This window comes from Anguilla rostrata, chromosome 15 (assembly GCF_018555375.3).
Source record: "Anguilla rostrata isolate EN2019 chromosome 15, ASM1855537v3, whole genome shotgun sequence".
Classification (NCBI taxonomy): Eukaryota; Metazoa; Chordata; class Actinopteri; order Anguilliformes; family Anguillidae; genus Anguilla; species Anguilla rostrata.
The window spans coordinates 9,413,989-9,435,813 of NC_057947.1; the positions used below are offsets into that span (position 1 = coordinate 9,413,989).

The 21,825-nt window shown below is 42.0% G+C and overlaps 1 protein-coding gene across 1 annotated transcript in view; it reads right to left on the reverse strand.

The window, feature by feature from the left end:
* Positions 1–21,825, reverse strand: part of LOC135241237 (low-density lipoprotein receptor-related protein 1B-like) — a 457,371-nt gene that overhangs the window by 293,149 nt on the left and 142,397 nt on the right. The gene's annotated exons all lie outside the window — the stretch shown is intronic.

Here is a 21,825-nt window from a genome sequence, read left to right on the forward strand (position 1 = left end):
CTTCCAAGGGCCGTGCTGCCTCCTCACACCTACCTGGGGAGAGAGTCATTTCTGTACTTAGCAGCGTGCGCAGAGATTACAAGTGTAAATAAAGATGCAGCACTCCAGCGGCGTTGACCTCGGGGAACACGGCGAAATGTCAGCGCGAGGACGGACCCGTTAGAGACGCACACGCGCCCGCGTTTAAGCGACACGGCAGATGGTGCCGTAAAACGGGGAAAAAAAACATAAACGAATGATCCATGTAACTAGCAGCAACGAATAAATCAAACATATTTTACCGGTGATAATACTTCACAGTAACTTCAGGTTCTGTTTGTTTTTGTTTTGTATATCACAGTATACAGATTTATAATAGTAACAATAAAAACACACTTAACGACAAACAATATGTTATGCCGATGCATATTAGTTCTCCTCTTGATTAGGAGTTAGGATAGTATCTATTCTAGTGGTGTGGTTACATGAAATGGAATGATGGGAGAGAAAGGAGGAATGTGCCCTTGCGTGTGATTGGGTAAGGACCACAGGGTGGAGAGATTAAAGGAGCACAAAAGGAGATGGCGTGGTTTGCTAAAATGACTGAGGAGGTTCACTGCTGTGTTGCACGTCTCTTGGGCCTAATCCGCACGCTCTCTCATCACGCTCGCCCATTTTCCCCTCGCTTACCAATTTTGCACAAAACCGTAGTTCATGATACTGATTTTAACCAAACTGAACTGTAGCGACACAACTTGGATGTTCACTACTGAGCAGGCACTTGGATCAGTCGAGGCCGAGAAGGTGGCGTACGATGGTGAGTGCCACGGTATATTTGCTTGTATGATTTCTATCCCGCAGCTGCTTTCCGAAGCACAGTCACAACCCCCAGACAGGTGAGCATAACAAGAAATGGAGGCACATGATCACAATCATAACCTATTCTCATTTTACCTCAGGTTAATAACAAGTCTGTATGGTATTTTTGCACAGTAATGTATTCATTTTGAAATAAGTGTAACAAATAAGTTCCATAAGAGTTAGATATGACAGCATGTGATCTAAGAGACTTTCAAGGAAAAGAGTATAGGTTATATTCCTTCATGCTGTTCATACTATACAAAAGATACAATGCAGAGTAATGATTATTTTTCTTTTCATGCTTGTTGACACTTGTCCTTGTGTTTGTTTTTCTCCCCCAGATTTACCTGTACTGGACTGAATAATATTGCTCTATAATTCAGCATTAAGCATTACTAAGAGGATGTAAAGACAGTTTGAAAGCTAATTCCTTGACTTATTTGTCACAGATTACTCACCAACTGGTGGCGAGTGTCAATACTTTTTTTAAATTTAACTAAAAATGAAAAAAAAACACTACACCATGATTTAAAGAGCATTCTGCCACATTTATAATTCAAACAGAGATGGGTGTTATGATTCAATCATCACATCCTCTAAAAAGCTGCCTTAGATGTATTTACCATCACAAAATGGGTTGAAAAATGACTCGCTACTGCTTAAATAACAGGAAGCAGCGTTCAATATTAATACTATTTCACATATATCGTTTTTTTCCACCCTGAGATGCAGGTAAATCATTGTGAATGGTGTTACTGCTTTTCAAAAATACCAACACAACAGACGCTCATATTTATTGCTTAATAAAACGGACTGTGGCAGATTGGTGTTCTGAGAATTGTTTTGCCTCTTTAATCATCAGTACGAGCTTTAATTAATAATCTGCATGATGCTGACTGACACTCTTCCTGCAGTACCTCCATTCGCCCACAAGGGACTCGCCAAAAACAGTGAGTGTGAACAGGGTTAAAAAAAAAAAACCTTTCATATGACAAATCTCATATAAAAGCACTATCAAACGTAATACTTCTCACCACGCTGTCAGTAAGCAAAATCATAAGAAAACCAGATTCTGAGAGTTTGCAGAATTTCAGAATGTTTTCAGAATTTAAAAAGTGAATAATTCCCAACATTCTTATAATGTGGGATCATAATTGTTTTACCGTACAACCCATTTCATTTCCATAGCAAATTTCAAGATAAAAAAGATAAAAACATCTTCACTCACCCTACTTATAGTTTTGGAGCTTGAGAATTACTTGGTGCTTCACTTTTAGTGCATGCGGATTACAGTTCTCCTTAATCGAAATATCATGATCAAGGCTTATTGTTCAGCATGATGGCTTTTGCTTACACAAATAAAGAAAACTATTCTATACGGAGGCCCAACTTAAACCACAATAGGCTGGTATGATGGTCCATCAGAAACCCTGCTCCGATTCCCTTCGAAAGCACTTTTTTCCTGCTCACAATTGAAGGGCATCCAACTAGTCTTGCAATGTGCAAAACCGTCAACAATCAGCTTTAAATTAAAATTTGCCAGTTCAGGGAAAACATTTTCTTTTTAACAAAACCAAATCATACCACGTTGGTTTTCGCTTTTAACTGAACTGAACTCTAAAAATTTTTCAGAGATATCAGAACTCAACAACCATTATATACAGACATTAAGATTATCCCTCAGAGATTACAATGAAATATCACAGACTGCATTCAAACTTCAGTCTCTGACTGTTTGAGCTTCCTCCAGAGGGCAATAAAGCCATAAAACTTTCAAAAGAGATAAAACTTTCCAGGACACCCCACTTAGAAGACCTCTGGGGTGACCCTACTTGCCCAAGGATGTTTACCTTGATGTCTGTGGAGCAAGGAGGGGAATAGAGCATGAACAGATACATTCCTATGGTCACACAAATTATATTGTGTTTCTCATTGGTGTTAATCTGAAAACTACCTATCCGACACCTCCATTAGAATACAAATATTAGGGTGGTATTTTTCCAACATTGGAGGAACAAGACCCGCCCGCCAACAATGACATGAATGACAGGCATTTGACAATAGAACAGATGATATTACATTGGCATATTGTGTCTCTGTCTTCATGCTACTCTTAGCAGGACTGTTTGGATTGAAGTGAAGTAGTAGCGATGGGTGTGAGTGCTGTCTCCCAGTCACCTGCAGTCTACTTGTCTTAACTAGTCCTTGTTCATGAGGCTAAAACGCAAATGAAAGCAGTCATAGGAACGTCTCCCTCGCGCGGACTCACACAGGAGTGGATCTAGGCCAGGGGTGGCTAAGAGATCTCCTAACTGCCCCAGTCACACTTGTTAAAACAGCAGGGGATGAGGCTTTTTGGGCTTTCATGGAACCATATTCTAGGTTCTATCAGGGCCTTCCACTCTCTTTAATTTAATTATTGTTTAAAAAGTCAATATTTTATATTTAGTTTAAAATATTATATAACAATTTAACCTATATTATTGTTTTATTCGATGTTAATTATCTTTGTTCAGTCAATCTGAACCTGTCATTGTGAAAAGCTCTTTGTTTATCATGTGAGAAAAGTGGTATTATTATTTTTGTGGTATAAATAAAGCTATTCATTGTATTACTGAAAACAGCACAAAGGAAATGCAGAACAATTACACAGTTATACAATAATTACTTCGCCGGCATCATTTTCTTCAAACAAGCTGAAATCCGGTTTTCTTTTTACAGCAGAAGTGGTGGCGATGTGATTTTAAATAATTGGCTTTAACATCAAAATGATTGCACTACGTCATTCAAATTAAAGGCCGACTATGAACCACAATGAAAGCTGCAGAAATTAATTTTCATAAAAACAACATTGTGCACCACAATTTTGCTCTGAAGTATCACAACCAAATCTGAAAACTGACTTGAGTGTACAAAAAAAAACAAAAAAACAAAACAAGAATTAATCCATCCAAACAGAGCAGTGCTCGGGGCATCTGTCCCGTTGTCTCGGTGATCCATTACTGAGGGCGCAAATCTCCGCCTCCTTAGCCATTTCCCAGCATGCACCAGCAAGAGCAGCCAGCCCACCCAGGGGCGTGCCAGACCGCGAGGGACACCTCCACGGGGGAGGAAGGGAGTGTAACGACGCCATCATTTACCAACCCCCAGTGCATAAACAGCCACACAGGCTCGCCGGTGAACCCCACTGCATCATCCTATCTGCCCAGGGTCCTCGCTGAAGAAGGATGGCTTCCTCAGGGCATTCTGGGACATCAGCACTCAGCTACTCAAGCGGTTACAGAAGAACATCTCTACTTCTTTCTGCAAAGCCTGCACCATCCACATGTTTGGCTGGGCTGGTAGTTACTGTGAAAGACTGTCTCACTGTACTGGTCCTCCATTGGTCAGTGTGTATTTGCTCGGAGGGCGTAACACTTCCATCCACCATGGGACACTTCATCGCTTGGATGTTCTCCCAAACATAAGGAAATGGGGGTGTGTTTCCTTAACAGAGTAGGGGGGGGTGGTAACTGAAATGGGGGTAGTGGTAGACTGTGATCATGGATCATGCGAATCCTAGCGGTAGTGTTAGTCGTTAGCATTTTCTCTAGCGAGTGAATGCTGTTGCAGTTTTGAGCTTTGGACCGCAGGCAGCAATACAATAAAATGACTCCTGGCTCAGAAGGCCCTGCTCTGGAAGTCCAGGTGACAAGTATCTTGAATGAAGTGAAAACAATTATGTTTATTCATCTGAACGAACTCGGATTCTCAAACTGCCATCTACTCTCAACAAAATAAATCTCTCCACTCAAAAAAAGAAAATGTTAAATGTTACTGTTATTGACATGGCAACCACACACACACACACAATGTGACATTAGCAGCAGTTTATTTATTTATTTATCCATCCATTATCTAACCCGCTTATTCCTGGTCAGGGTTGCAGGGGGCGGGAACCTATCCCAGCATGCACTGGGCAACAGGCAGGAATACACCCTGTACTGGCCAGCAATCCATCACAGGGCACACACACCATTCGCTCACACACTCACACCTAGGTAATTAACCTAGCCTGCATGTCTTTGGACTGTGGGAGGAAACCGGAGGAAACCTACAGAAACATGGGGAGAACACGCAAACTCCACACACAAAGGCCCTGGTAGAGATTTTAACCCAGGACCTCCTTGCCGTGAGGCAACAGTGTAACTCACTGAAATTATTTATGAGACACAAAAAAACGGATTTTCCAAAGTAATTATGAATTCAGAATGTGCTGACAAGTACTTGTTTATTGGAGTAAACGGTCCCACCATTAGTAGACGCAATGTCTTTTTCTACTGTTGACTGAACACGGTGTAATGAGATGTTTTTTGTGGTCTGAGGAGACCAGACTGGTGTTGGAGGGAAGCCATTGGACAGGAGCCCAGTCCAAGAGACACTGGTCCACAATCAGCCCCTGCTAGGAAGGGAAATGCACTCAAAAACCTGAAGTTGCCCCTCAGAGTGGCAACAAAGGAAAAAGAGATAATAAATGAATAAATAAAACAAAAGCGTGCAGCGAGATTATGACTAATGCAGTAGTTTAATTATGAGATCTGTTCACCTCAGACGACCACCAAACCTCGATTTTAAATAAAGAATGAATGAACTGATGAATTAATGAATTTTTCAATAATGAGTACATATGGGTTTTGGATGCAGCAGAAGGGGAGTTTGCTTTCTTGTTGAGTCAGATGGGCTTAATGGGGTGGAAACATCTTTGTGCCACGGATTACACAGTACACAATCAGAAAAGATGCACAGATTCCAATGGGCATCATTTCTATAGCGTATTTGCTACACAGGCTTTAAATATGATAGAGGCAGCATTTGTGTTGTAAGAACAATCTATGGCAACAGTGGATAACAGCCATTTCAGTCTCTGATTATCGAGATGTGCACCACTTTTGTGTCGATACACACACACTTCTTTAAATCAATTTTAATCAAACTTTTTAAATCAAACACATCTGTGCACATACTTAAATTCAGAAAGGCTTTGAGATATGGGATATGTATAATGAGCACATTACAATTCACAGACACCACAAACTGATCATGGAGAATATAATAATAATAATAATAATAATGGTATTGCAGGTGTTTTAGTACAGATCATAAACGCTGAATGAGGGGTAGAGCCTTGGAGCTGTAAGCAGGAGGTGTTGTTTTAACTGCTGACTGGACAGCACTCTCTGCACTGAAGCTTACTTACACTTATACTTCATTATTTATTTAGTTTAAAATTCCTATTCTGACCCAACCAGCTTACAACTATCCAACTTAAGGATGTGTCGCAGGGCAACGTGATCTTTGGAACCACCAGTATGAGGGACCACACTGAGGGTACACAGAGGAAAAGTGATTTCCCTTAGCATCTCAATTTCCAGAATGACGATGTGACCTCAGCAGCGGCAGGTCACCTGGCAACCCTGCAGGGCACCGCGTGATTGGCTGTAGCATTTTCCACCAGGGGAAGGAGGGGTTTTTATGCTCCCAGCTTCATCCTGACTGTTCGCCAGGATGCTCATCTGTACCTACCCTGGGACACTGCTCACCTGCAGCCACCCTAAAACACTGCTCACCTGCAGCTACCCTGAGACACTGCTCACCTGCAGCTACCCTGGGACACTGCTCACCTGCAGCCACCCTAAAACACTGCTCACCTGCAGCTACCCTGAGACACTGCTCACCTGAAGCTACCCTGAAACACTGCTCACCTGCAGCTACCCTGAGACACTGCTCACCTGCAGCTACCCTGAGACACTGCTCACCTGCAGCTACCCTGGGACACTGCTCACCTGCAGCTAGCCTGCGACACTGCTCACCTGCAGCTACCCTGAAACACTGCTCACCTACAGCTACCCTGGGACACTGCTCACCTGCAGCTAGCCTGAAACACTGCTCACCTACTGCTACTCTGGGACACTGCGCTCACCGGCAGCTACCCTGGGACACTTCTCACCTGCGACACTGCTCACCTGCAGCTACCCTGAAACACTGCTCACCTACAGCTACCCTGGGACACGGCTCACCTACAGCTACCCTGAGACACTGCTCACCTACAGCTACCCTTGGACATTGATCACCTGCAGCTACCCTGAGACACTGCTCACCTGCAGCTACCCTGGGACACTGCTCACCTACAGCTACCCTGGGACACTGCTCACCTGCAGCTACCCTGAGACACTGCTCACCTGCAGCTACCCTGGGACACTGATCACCTGCAGCTACCCTGAGACACTGATCACCTGAAGCTTTTCTCTGCCTGCAGTGTAATGCCCATTCTGCTGTATGACCGCAAGGTGAAAATCAGCTTTGGCAGGCACGCATGCTGAATCGAGAGAGGGCATCGCCACAGTGAGACAGGCTTGCAAATACAACCGGACATTCCACATTGGGAGAAAAATAAGTAAGAAAAACAAGAGTGGATAAGAAGTTCTTTAAAATGAAAAACTTTTTCATTTGTTCGCCCTAAAAAAAAGCTATCAGGTCTGATGTTGTATTTGGCCATTCAAACTATGTGCAGAAAACCTTTTTCTTGATTTCCATATTTGTGCTGCAGACTTTTAAATTCCAACAACTGGGACATGTCTCATCTGGAGAAAGAGAATTGAAATAGCAGGAAACACAGGGTAGAGATATCCACATGTAATCCCCTGATCTTCCCACAACCTCAAAACCTTGTGTGGTCCCAGACTAAAATAAGCACAAGAAAAAAATCCATCAGATTTGGCAGGCTCAGTTATAATGCATACAACTGGAAAAACTAAAATGAAAAATCCATGCTGACTGATGGAGAACATAAAATAGCATTACTTGTAGAATACGTCACTTCAGCTATGTAGTAAGCAAACTCAAAAAAAAAATAAAATAAAATAAAAAAATAAAAAACATTTTCGTAAGAATTTAGGAGCCCTAGCTATGAATTTGTCATGCACTCTTGTTTAATTTGAGGCTGGGACAATATAGAGATATTTTATTGAGTAAGGAGTGTGGCATATGCTTACTAATCACTGGCTTTCAGTAACACGTAAAAGCGACTCCATTTTACATTGATTGGCTGACAGAGTTCCCAGTGTTCAGACATTGTATTGCCTTGCTGTTGTATTGAATACAGTTTGCATTGCTGATTATGAACTAGCTCACCACCCCTGTTAATCACTGAATTATGGCCACAGACCATGTCCAACTGCTGGCCCAGAACAGATGCACTGAATCAGGAAAGACTTGTAATGGATGCTCGGTGTATAGACAAGCTTATTCTGAAAAAATAAACTGGATGAGAGATACAACACTAAACATACTGTCTTTTGACTATCAGACTACATAAGTGTTCATAATATTAGTTACACAATATTCATACGTCCCAAATGTTACGGGGGGCACTGTATATCAAGACTTAATCAGCAATGAGCAGAGAATAATGTTTGCGTTAGGTAACAGGATAAAACATTTAAAACAGCGATCCGGCGTGCCGCTTGCCCTCCCTGAAACCCTGTTGTTCTCGCGTCTCTGAACACGCGGTGAGAAGCGAGGAAAAGAACATCAGAGCTCGCACGGCGGGGATGGGATCATCAGACACGGGGCGCTGGGGCGGGGTCAGACCCCCAATTACCGGCCCATTAGCACAGGCGGAAGGTCTGGGGGAACGGAGGAAACATTAAAAGCAGGGCGCAGCGGGCGCTCGGGCTGATAGAGCACACGGGCCTTATTTACAGCACGCGCCCCCCATTCTCATCAGTGCGCCGGCAGCGTGCGCCTTTTATGGACCAATGCATAATCAAATGGGAAAAATTCAGTTCCTGAAATTACAACAATACTACTAGTATTACTATGACCAATACCATAAATAAACAAATACTTTTAATTAATTAATTGATTAATTAATAACAACAATAATAATAATAAGAGGAAGAAGAAGAAGAAGTATAAAAATCTTGTATTGCTGTATTTTAGTTGAATTCCACTGCTTTCTGTGAGCAGTCAGTTTATTTATGAAACTGGTCACAGCAGTACAGCTGGAGACAGAGTGGTCTGATCCAGCTTCTCCCCGTCCCACCTGGCCAATTAGGCCCGTCCTCACGGGACTCCTCCGCCACTGCCGTTCTGTGGAGGGACGGGGGACGGGCAGGTGCAGCAGAGAAGGGGGGGGGGGGGCGGGGGGATGGGCTCCCGCACTTCAGCACCACGGACAGCGGTCATCTGCCTCACAAAGGAAATGCAGCGTTCAGGACCAGGAACAGCGCTCGTATGCATGCTCAGCTGGTCCCTACCGATAACCGTTATGCTAGGCTGCACCCCTACACCCCCCCCCTCCCCATCATGAGGGGCTGGAGACAGGCGCACGGGACGCCAACAGGACCGAGGAAGCATCGAACACGCAGCGGATGCGATTTCGGACCCCGATAAACATTTTTTCATGGGTGTGTGTCGGCGCCCTCCGTTTCGAGTACTTAACCTGCAGGAGTCTTCCGCAGGTCCACACCACTCAGAAACGCTGTCAATCAACAGAGTCAGATTGAGAGCAGCTGTGGGGCCCAGCTGCGGGGGAAGCGGTGTAAAATGAGACCGTACACATTTATTTCACTTTTAGCTCCCTCCCGGTCTTTCATCTTCACCCGCTTCCTCGCGTACGAGCTCCGGCAGGCTCAGTAAAAATAGAATAGCCTCCAGGCTTTACGGTGTGTTTCTGCACATACTGGCACAGACGGCCTTTCAATCAACCTTTAACCTCAGCCAGCGCAGGGGGCTTTCAACTAAACCGGACGTTCAACCGGTCCGCCGTGCTGTTTATTCACTAACCTTCAATAACTGCTTCAGTATATGTCCAGTTGTATAAATGGATACTATATCAAAAAAAGTTTTTGTGTTTGCCACTGTGGATAAGTTGTAGTCAAGTCACTTAAAGGGGAATTCCATCCAAAATATCTGCAGAGGAGTAGCTGTCCTCCTGCTGAAAATGAGCTCTCAGCCAGCTCTCTACTTGTAGTAAATGCAGAGGTGCAGCCCCAAACTACTGCGCATGCTCCAGGTACCTCCTTCACTAAAGACTACAGGCGCGTGCTCACAGTCCACGGGTGGGCATCAGACAACACCAGTCACAGGCAGCCACTCCTACCTCTACTGAACACAAACCTGATACATACCCAGGGGCTGGGCATTACTACTTGGCCTGGAAGCCATTCTCCAAGAAAGACAAACATAACTCGCTAGCAAACTAGCCACTAAAGGAAGAAAATCCAGGTTTATGTGTTACGTTCACTTTACTTACCTACTTAAGTTCTACTGAAAAGAAAGTTCCGCTTTGCAGTAGTTAACAGCGATGTATGCAGTTGACTCATAGAAAGCTATTTCACAAGTGACTAATATTTAAACAAATAACTACCCAAGCACACCTTAGCTTCCTTGCAGATTACTCTGCCATTTGTATCTAAATACGATATTTCTGAAGAGATTAGATATAAGATAATTCAACTGAAAAAGGAAGGCGAAAGTCAATGCAAAATAAGTGAGTTTCCAAAACTGAGTTCGTAAAATTATTGCAGACCACTCCACAAACTGGCAGACCACTCCAAGAACTGGAGCTCCACTCTTGCTTCACATCAGAAAAAATCCACAGGTGTGCTCTCGAGAGTGCTTCGAGAGTCGTCTGGTCTCCCCCACCTCTGCGGTCCAGCCCCTCCTTCGTCATTGCCTCCACCCTGCCCACATCTGCCACCACCTGCTGTTCCCCATCACCGCCACCCGGCCCCACCCATCATCTGAGCCACATCACATATCATATCTTATGCATAAACTGGCTGACATGTTGGTCACCAGTCGGCACCCTGAGCCGACCAGAGGAGGATGGGTTTCCCCCTTGAGCCTGGTTCCTTCCAAGGTTTCTCCCCATCTGCCACAGGGAGTTTTTCCTTGCCACTGTTGCCTTAGGCTTGCTCCTGTGGGGGTTTAGGCTAGGGTTGTCTGTAAAGCGTATTGTGACAACTGTTGTAAAATACGCTATACAAATAAAATTTGATTTGATTTGATGATTTCTGTCAGTCCTTCGATTGTGAGAAAACAACTCAATGTATGGGTCGGAAAAGATGTGTCGCTGTCAAAAAGCCGCTATTGAAGAAAGGAAATAAACAAAGGAGAAGACAATCTGTACACCAAAACTGGACAACCTGAAATTATGGATCGATTAATCTATATCTGAGATTTCTGGAAGTGAGAAGCAGTATGTACACTGCCAAAGCGCTGAACTAATATTGCAAACATGTCTACAGCCACTAGTCAAGCATGGTGGAGGACCAGTGCAGGTTTTGGGTTGTATAACAACATCTGGAGTCAGTGATTTGGTTTTGATTGAAGGCACCATGAATGCTGATAAATACAAACAATCGTAACATATCATGCAATACCCGCTGGACAATGTTTAATTGGAAGCAAATTAATTCTACAGAAAAATATGGACCCCAAAAACACTGCTTCTGGTGATCTCAGGACAATGGACTGGCCACCCAGATTCCAGACCTCAACATCACTGAATGTGGGATTATTTCGTTTGAAAGAAGCAGAAAATGAAATCAACTTCTAAGACTGAATTTGAAGGAGTTTACAAGAAGCGTGGAAAAATATCCCTGCAGATTTCTTAAAAAAAAAAAAAAAAATCTCAAAGCAAGTCATCCGAAAGGAATTGAAGCAGTAGTAAAGGCATAGGGTGGACACACTAAATACTGAGATTTTTTATATTGTAAATGGTTGTGGAGGTTTTTGAGTAATTTTGTGTTAAATATATGTTTGCAGCTTTATTTTCCGACACCAAAAACGAAATAATTATTACTTATTTGCTGTTTTCACTGGAAAGAAAATAAAAGAAAGGGTGGTCTCTGACTTTTGCACAGTACTGCACATATTGTGCTTTGCCACCTGTTTTTTAATGTTTTGAACCTGCTTCACAGTTAATCGAGGTCATAACAGTAATGATGAATGAAAGAATAAGAATGTGCACAGATGATGTACATTTGGCTATAAAACTGGTCCTGGGAATGGCTGAAGACAGACCAGACATAAATTGGATGTTTTCTAGCCTAATTTAGACTGGCATTGTAATCATTGTACTTTTCGAGCATCAAACACATGATTTAACACTGACACATTTTTAATCATGAAGTATAAAAACAGATCATTTATTATTAAGGTTGTATTTTACAAACAACGCTAAATTAGATGTTGTAAATGTTCAGCCGTTATTTATAATATAAACGCATTTGATATTAACCTGTTTGAACAAGGCTAGTGCTAGCGCGAGCATCTGTAACCTCACCAGGCACAGGTATTAGGTCCCTGTTAGCTGGGCAAACGAGCAAAGAAAGCTAGCTACAATGCTACTGTTTTCCCACATGTTTGTTCCCATTGACAAGTGATGTTCCTGCTGGATGTCTTGCCGGATGATTCAAGCCAAGAGGATAGATTACTACACGTGTACAGCAAATACTACTTACTGCACGACAGCTAACCCCTGCCATAACATTTTATTTGGTGACAATCAAAGACATATTAACGTGACGAAGGTGGCAAAACTGCAATCCCTCTCCCTCCTTGTGTGTGTGTGTGTGTGTGTGTGTCCATGTGTGTGTCTCTGTGCTATCTCTCTCCCTCCTTGTGTGTGAGTGTGTGTGTGTGTGTGTGTGTCCATGTGTGTGTGTCTGTGCTGTGTGCGTGATTTGGTCATAACTTTGAAAGTGAACTAAAGACAATGACAGATTATGATTGTTATCAAAATCCTTCACCAACTCCTTCCAGTTCTGTCCAAAATCAAATAAAACCTATTCATTTTCTCCATTTTGGAATTCCCAACTGCTATATAAATAAAGTTTAACGGTGTTCCTACAGTCCACTCCCTCATGTTACAGTCATCAGTCAATTCAGGAAACAGCAGACAACTAGAACAGTTCCTTCATCTTATTTGTATTATTCCCAACGTTTAGCCTATTTTAGATACAGAAATGAGTGTAAGATGACTCACAGAAGTAAACATATCCACGCACAATTTACCTTTCCTAGTTTGTCTGAGCAACTCACAACACATGCGCAGCTTCTCATTAAAGCGCTGATTGACACTGACATTCATGAGAAGGGCTGACAAAAGCTATTTTCACTCAGAAAGCCATTTTGAGCCAGACACAGAGATTTGGAGATGGCACAAAACGCACTGATTTTCTATTTTTATTTATTTATTTTTTGAAACGGATTGCCTTGCCAAACATTATTAGCCAAGATAATGGGGGGAAACCAAGATAAACACTGCAATTAGATTGCTGATAAAATCTCTGAGATGATGACATGCCTAGATGACCTATCAGAGATCTGTTCAAATTGACTTTTGGTCATGGCTCGCAATGTAACTTATTTTGAGTGACTGAAATTGTGCTGCAGTTTCCTTTTGAGGGGAATTAAATGGAAGTTTAAAACGAGGTTAATGGTTTTCATTGACAGTGCCACCGCTCTAGGTTATTGTTAAGTAAAGACAAAGGCCCCTTTCTCTGCATTGAAAGTTTTACCTCAATTCTTACAAAAAAAGAAAAAAAAAAAAAACTTTCCCTGTGTTTTATCTCCTGAGTATTTTATCCCCTCTGTCAGTCAATATGCCACTGAACCTGACCAGAAAATATGACAGTCACGTTCACCAAGGAGACCAAAAATCAGGGACTTATAAGATTGACAACATGAGGTCAAAGGTCTCAATCCCCTTTCCAAAACACAGTGGATTCCCAGCAGAACAGTAACAGACAGAAAGGTTAGAACCTTAGAAAAACAGCGAGAAACTTAAGTCCTTCAAACAATCTTTAGGCCATTGCTCTTGTATTGTCCTTTTTCTTTTGGTTCAGAAAATGATGTCTTTTTAAATATAATTTCATTTTTTCATCACATAAAATGTAACCGAAAACACATTTGAGGCTAAGTAAAACTAATAATGTCCAATCATGTTAAAGTGGCTAGCATGTAAGCATAGTATTTAATCCTTATCTGACAGAAAAGCACCATAAATTATAACTGGGCAAATATTAAGTTAGCATTTAGCATTGAAGCTGCTCTTTCCAGTGCATTACTGACTGCTAAACTATGTGCCTTTCAAAAGAGAAAGGGAGAATGAACAGATGAAAGGAATGTAGGAAAGAGGAGAGGAACCTGTCCTATCACTGCACCTCCACAGTGTCTTAAACCATGGCACTTGGTTCATATGTCAACATTTAGTTTATTTCCCCCCCCATCAAAAAAGTCTTTGAGTTTTGATACGGGAAAAAGTTTTGAAATTGGACCGACCATGACACCACCTTCACGTAAGGTTGTCAACAGATGCAGCCCATCACAAGCTCTAAACAGCCTTTCATAAGCCTTCTCAAGAGCAGGTCACATGACCTCGAGACTCTGAAGCAGCAGAAAAACAGGAGAAACGGAGGGAAGAAAACCACGGAGCGCGTGCGAGGCTCTCACTGCGGCGAGGCTTTCCACCGAAACGGCTTCCCTAGTGGAACTGTAGCGAGTGCGGCCTCCCTTCAGCCAGTCTGCCCATCGCTCAGCAGGACAGCTGGGTGCGTTCCTGAGGATCCAAACTTCCTCTCAGACAGCTTCAAACACTGGTAACCAACCCTGTCCCTGGAGATCTACCATCCTGTAGGTTTTCATTTCGACCTTAACTTGGCACATCCTACTATATTAATTAGCAGCTCAATAAGATCAATTGCTGTTGAATGAGGTGTGCTTTCTTAGGGTCGGAATGAAAACCTACAGGAGAGTAGATCGCCTGGAGCAGGATTGGTTACCACTGGCTTAAAACATGAGCTCTTATAAGACTGCTATTGAGGGTCATATCTGTACAGGATACTTTCACAGCGTCACATCTCACCAAAGCCAGAAAAATGGGCCTTTAAAATGAAACTTCACATGTGATGTACCATCTAATCGCTTTGTTTAATGGTTAGAAATATCCTGGCTGCAAGGGGGCTTACTTTTGTTTACAATATTAATTGTTGGTTTGTTCAGTTAACTTTATAGGAATTGATCATAAATGGTGATATTGCATTTTTGAATTCCTCAGAACATTGATGTTCTCCACTTCTGTAAGGTGCTCTGGATAAAAGAATCTGGTAATTAATGGTAATGTGAGTGAGGAAACATATTTGTTATAAAAGTAGTGACTAAGTAATGCAGAATTGATGTAAACCGAACGGAAAGGACTTTTCTGGCCAACATTTAACCAAATCAAATGTTCCCAAGCCGTGTTGCCATCAGTAATTGTAATGGAAGAACGCAATAAAATTGAAATTAGTTTCAAGAGTAGCATGATAGAAGGACATGTGTTTTCCTGCTGCAGAGATATTAAACATTCCTGCAGAACTGAAAGAATGATTGAGCGCGAGATATGAGAACATTGAACATAATGAGGAAAGATGAAACAAGGCCACGAACCAAAAAATATAATAGAAAAAAATTAAAAGAAAGAAAACAGAAAAGGAGGTTTTGGTGTGGTCAAAACAAAAAATATGCTCACAGCTCAATTTAAAATATTCCCATTTATTTTAAAGACTTGTTTTCAGCAGGTGGGGGACAGCGCCAGGTAATAAAGGCTCAGGGAAGGAACAGAGCAGCTGGAAGAAGCAGAAAGTGGCTAGAAAACAGAGGGAGAGACAGAGAGTGGCTGGAAGACACAGAGAGGGAGAGACAGAGAGTGGCTGGAAGACACAGAGAGGGAGAGACAGAGAGTGGCTGGAAGACACAGAGAGCGAGAGACAGAGAGTGGCTAGAAGACACAGAAAGAAGAAAGAAAAGAGTGAAAGTGAGAGAGAGAGGGAGAGCAGGTGAAAGTGAGAGAGAGGGAGGAGGAGAGCGGGTGAGAGAGAGTGGGAGGGAGGAGGAGAGCAGGTGAAAGTGAGAGAGAGGGAGGAGGAGAGCAGGTGAAAGAGAGAGAGAGGGAGGAGGAGAGCGGGTGAGAGAGAGAGAGAGGGAGGAGGAGAGCGGGTGAGAGAGAGAGGGAGAGGGAGGAGGAGAGCGGGTGAAAGTGAGAGAGAGGGAGGAGGAGAGCAGGTGAAAGTGAGAGAGAGGGAGGAGGAGAGCGGGTGAGAGAGAGGGAGGAGGAAAGCGGGTGGAAGTCAGAGACAGGGAGTTGGAGAGGTTAAAGTGAAAGAGAGAGACGAAGGCTGAATGATGCAGACTGTTAGGCTGCAGCTGCTGGTGTCCCTGAGCCCTGGAATAAGCCGGAACAAAGAGCAGCATGAACAGAGGCTCTCCTACAGGAGGCCAGCCCGTCCAACCGCACGGCTCCAGCTCATCTTTGATCTCGTCCACCGTGGCACTGCGACTTCAAAGCCAACAGTTTTTACCTAACTGCCGCTAGCCTTCCTGGTGCTAGCTTCAATATAACACAGGCTTCACTGGTATCTCAGTATAAAGGCTGCTGCTTGATCTCAACCAACCACTCATTGATAATGAATCATTGTCACACATGCTATCTATTCACCTTAAACTAAGTTTAACTTAAGGTAGCTACAATAAATGATTGTAGCGGAGCCAATCTGGCAACCATAATTAGCTAACCATGATTAGGAGCTAAATTATTTTTTTATTTTATGACAGGACAGATCACAAACAACTCATAATGAAGATGGTGAATAATTTTGAGTTTACAGAAGTGGACATACTGTACATTAGTACATTTATTGGATAGTGCGATAGAAAAAACAAACAGTATAAATGCACAGTAAGCGGAAAGAAAATTAATATTTACACACAATAAAAGAATACACACACAGCGGCCGCTTTATTTGGTATACTTGCTAGTTAATGGAAACAGCCTGCTCCTCCAAACAGTCCAAACACCAGCAGATACACCGATTTCCCCACATCCAATGAAGATATTCAACGCGCTAAACAGGAGCTTTTTTAACTGTGCCTTTTATGTTCTGCTTGATATGCAGAATGTCATTAGTAGGCAGTCCCATTTGCTGGTAATCAGCTGCAGCCTTAGTAAATAAGGCGTTAATTTCACGCAGATTGCATACGCACCAACACCAACCCTCGTCAGCCCACAATTTGCACTGCGGGTTTCATGTAGGTAGAGAAAACTCTGGCCCTGAGCGTAATTATATAGCTCATGTTTGGCATCAGAGTTAGAATGCTGTTCTAGTAATTGACAAAATAGTCCATCATAAAACTGCTAATTATTTATTGATCATATTCATAGGAATTTCAGAATCGCATTACAGAATAAATGTATACAGAATCCCAGTTTATTTAAATTATAGATTTTAATTATATGTAATAGTGATTGTCACATTATTGTAGATTGTAACCTGGTGCTAAGTATTATTTTCAATGAAAAATTTAGCTGTCTGTGCTCTTAACGAATGAAACCTGACTTACATATATATCTACAGTGCACCCATCAATGTTGTGCATTTCAGAAACACAAAATGTAAACCCTTTGAGGAGATGGCGCACCAGCAGGAAGAGGAACGGCCAATGAGAAGGCCCCATTCATGCTTCCTGATTTTTTCAGGAAGAAGTGTCAGCTGAGTCAAGGACACATAGAGTGAAGTTCCAAAATTCAGCTCGCCCACAAGAGTGCAAATATTATGCAGATCACAAAAATACTTCCTCCAGTCCCAGGAAGGTCCTCAGAAATGATCCTTTATTAAAGACATCAGTGGATATGAAACTCGGAGACCGACAGGCGTGATTGCCAAAAGATTAATCATGTGCTAATTAAATGTCCTCCCTCCAAATTAGTCTAGATTAGAACAGCCAACAGACTATGAAGCAGCACACTCTGTCATCTTTTCTGGCTGGTAAAAAAAAAAACTTTTTTTCATGGACAGGGAGATACAAGTACCTGCGACAGCACAGACTGCTTAGATTACTTAATCCATGACACAAAACGTCATGTAACACGTAAAGACTTCCTTTACACGGAAGCCAAACTAAATTATTTGAGATAATGGCAGGGGTGAAACTTGGCAACCTGACCTTACTTTAGGCGGTAATTCTCTTAACGGTACACTGGGAAATGAGTACAAACAGGGCGGTCAATGCGATCACTGCCTGATCAATGCAAGACAAGCCGGCCCACATAAAACAGCAGATTATGTTTACAAATGCCCGAAAGAATATCTTACACGACCTAGGAGGCATGGATACAGATGCAAAGGCAAAATAAAAAAAACAAAGAAACAAAAATCTAATGTTTGCCAGTCTGCCAATCTAATCTAGCAAAAAGTGTTTAGATTGCAGCATCAAAGTAAGATCAAGGCTAAATATAATCAAATGTGAAACGTATAGCCCTGTAGGAAGCATGACGTAGAGAAAAGCCAACTATGCGAAGGTTCAGACACTGCGGAACAGGTACCTGCAATGAATCCAGGTCTCCAAGACGCGGACCAGAAAACTGAGTCCACTAGGACACAACACAGTAGATCTCTATAGAAAAAGAGACGCATACTGTATGTGAAATAAATAAAAAAAATGGACTGGACACACTAAGGAAATCAATAATCGGCCTCTCAAGACAATTCTCCGGTGACTCGCCCGAGCAAACAGAAAATGAAGAGGGCGAAAGAGCTGGAGGCCAGTCCTGGAGGTGAATACCAGGGAGAGGGATTACAGGTGAAGGGAAATGGCAGGTATCATCCGCAACAGATCCTGGGGAAGTTGTGTCGTAGTGCATAATCTAAGATCCAATTCCATACATAGCATTTCACTGCTTAATTCAATTGCTTCAAAATGAATTATTTTCTCATTTGAATTTATTATTTCCATCCAGAACTTGTGTATTGAATACATACGCAAAACTTTATTTAACCACGTAGGTCAACTAAAAACTCAGATGTATGTACATAACACTATTGCCACAGTTAAATGGGAACATTGTGTGGGAGGTCGTCTTTTATTTAATCCATAAGAGTAATTATTTCTACGACTGGGTGTTTGTCACGGAAGTCTCGGGTGTCACGGATTCCATAATTTTAGCCTTTTTGTGGCAGTTTTGTGACTTTGCGTTTTTAGTGCTTTCCATGATTTTTCAGCAGTTTTGAATGGTAACAGTAGGTCCTAATACAGCCTGCAGTCAGTTGTTAAATTCAAATGGTTGAAGGCCCGTGTCAACAGTATTGATACAGAGCACTCCTCCTGTTAGCTATGGTAACATTGTCAGTGACATTAGGCGCTCCCTCAAAGACTTGAAACCTCATAATCTAGGCTACAACGTGCATCAAAACTAATAATGTTCAAAAAGCACACTATTTCTGTGATGGACTGAAGTGATTAAAGGCACACGCCTATTAATGCCTCTACTCGTATTCTTTTAGTAGTGGCAAGTGCCCACTGATTTTTTTGAAAATTCAAGCAGCTGTCACAGCTGTCAAAGCTACAGTTGTGCATGTTATGAGATCTTTTTTCAGTTTTATCTGATTTTTAACAACCTTGCCATGAGCACCTCAGGGACTTCAGTCAAGATCTTTTGTGACAAACACCCCGCCTTAATTGCTGCATGACCGCTCAATCTTATCGTTTGATGATTTCTTGCTCGGGGAGTTGACATAGTTTGATTCTCTGAGTACATCTTTGAGGCCTATACCTGTATCTCTGCATTGCTTGCATATTGATTTACGCCTGGTCTTTAGAGGCGGATACATTTCATGCTAAAATGAACCCTAGTTAAATGAGTGAACTTTAGAAAAGTCATCAGAATATGTAAGCACTTATATCTCCTCCATTAAATGCATATACATTAAGGAGAGAAGCACACCTTGCGATGAGTCATGTAGATGACACGTAAACCGCTTCCAGCCCCGTGCGCCTGTTTGATTCATAACAGACATGCTTCTGGGGCAGAGAGCTTCATATCTGCGCCTGAAACTAGCCACAGAAGACTTGGCGCATCTGACTGTCGGTTCTCTTTTGCAGTGAGGACAAGACGAAGTGACTGGGGAATGCAAGTAGCCAATCAGACATAGGATGTGATCAAGTGGGCAGATGCAGTGAGGCAGTTTGTTCACGGGAATCTGGTCAGGAAACTGAGATTAAGAGTTAGGACCATAGTGAATCAGCACCCTAAGTTAATGTTTCATCTGAAGGATGGCACCTCCTACAGCACACTGTCCCCATCACCGTGTGGGAGTGTTGGTTTTTCTATTTGGTCTGTTTAGATGCTAATTGATTGCACAATTCCCCAATAGATTATGTTTTTGGGTAAGGGAGATAACATGTAACTATTTTTTGTGGCAAGAGAAATAATACAGTCAGGTCCATAAGTATTTGGACAATGACACAATTTTCATCATTTTGGCTCTGAACTTTGAGCTCATATTCATTATTTAATTTCAACTCAAATATGCTGTGGTAGACAGCTAAAATAACAATAACTTTGTCAATGTCCAAATATTTATGGACCTGGCTGTATTTCAATAACATATTGGTAGGGAGCCAACTCTGCGCTGGTGCTCTTGGGTACAAGCGATAACCTCCCGCTGGTGGTTTTGTGTAGGGAGGTAATGTCGCTGGTGTTTTTGGCAGGGGAGATAACACAGTGCTTGTATTTAAGTTAAAGATGGAAAGGGTAATACATTTACAGAAAAGCAGGGCCGTGTGTTCAGTCCGTTTGTTGACAGCATTGAGTTTTTTAATCTTTTTTTTGTGTGCGGCATGGATCTGAATTAGGTTAATGAGATAAATGGCAGCCGAAGCAATATTGCAATATGTGAGGTATGGGCAAGCCAAGCTACAGCGGAGAGCTAAAGACGTACGACAAACCAAAAAAACTTTATTTGCCAATAACACCAAGGGATTTTTTTATTTTTCATTTTATTGCAAACTGTGTGAATATGGTTCTTTCAGCACAAGGTTTCATAAATCAAAACTCCCAGGAAATTGTGTAGATGAAACCCGGGCGATAGAGCTATTTGCAATGGCAAGACAATCATTTTATTTACAATATTTTTCATTATTTTTGCTGCGAATAGTATGAAGTAAGATTTTATTTATTTATTTCTTTTACATTATGAGGCAGGTTGTTTAATTTGAATAATTTTCATTTTTCTTTAAAAATGTGTGGAGAAGGTTTTATTTCAAAGAAACAAGTTGGTACCTGGCAAAAAGTACAGAAAACATGGATGAATAAGGAATAGAAGGAGCAAGTCAGAATTGACAGTATCAAAGACTTTTGATAAATCTAAAAATATTCCTAGAGCATATTAACCGTGTAAAAGGCAGTGTGAATTTTATCAATCAGTTATCAGCTGTGTTATCTCCATTAACAAAAAGCACCAGCTACTAAATGTTATCTCTCCAAACATGTTTTTTTAAGTAACATGTTTTTTTACCTGTCCTTGGAAGCTCTGATGAGGAGATAGCTCATTCCTATTGATTAGACTGATGATAAACACAAGCCAATGAAGGCTGCAGGGGAAGTGCTGGGTCTCATTTCAGTGAAAGCTGAGACGTGCGAGCTGAGATCTGCGAGACGCCATACATTTCTCCCGCTCTTTTTGGAGCGTTTCACGTAGGAATCACAATCGCAAGATGGGAACGCACATATGAAAGCACATTCATGTAGGCAATCAGTATATCGGGGATCATTCTCTTCCCCCTGCCTCGCATGTAGGCAATCAGTAAATCGGGAATCGCTCTCTTCTGCCTGCCTCATTTTGGTTTTTAATATACATTTTGCTTTTGTGCACAGCATTGTAGTGCTCTATGTGGGCTGGCCACGGATGTCAGGTTTGAAAAGAGTGTCTGGGGCGTGGAAAAAAATTGTCTTGCAGTCAGAATTGGGAATTGGATTTACATGTATCCATTTAAAAAAGTAGTTTTAACTATTCATTTAATTAGAATTATTTAATCAGTAATGTCATCCATCAGTAATGTCACCTGTGACAAACTGGTGACAAGAATCACAGTCGCTCAAAAGTAGCTGCCATGAGTCGA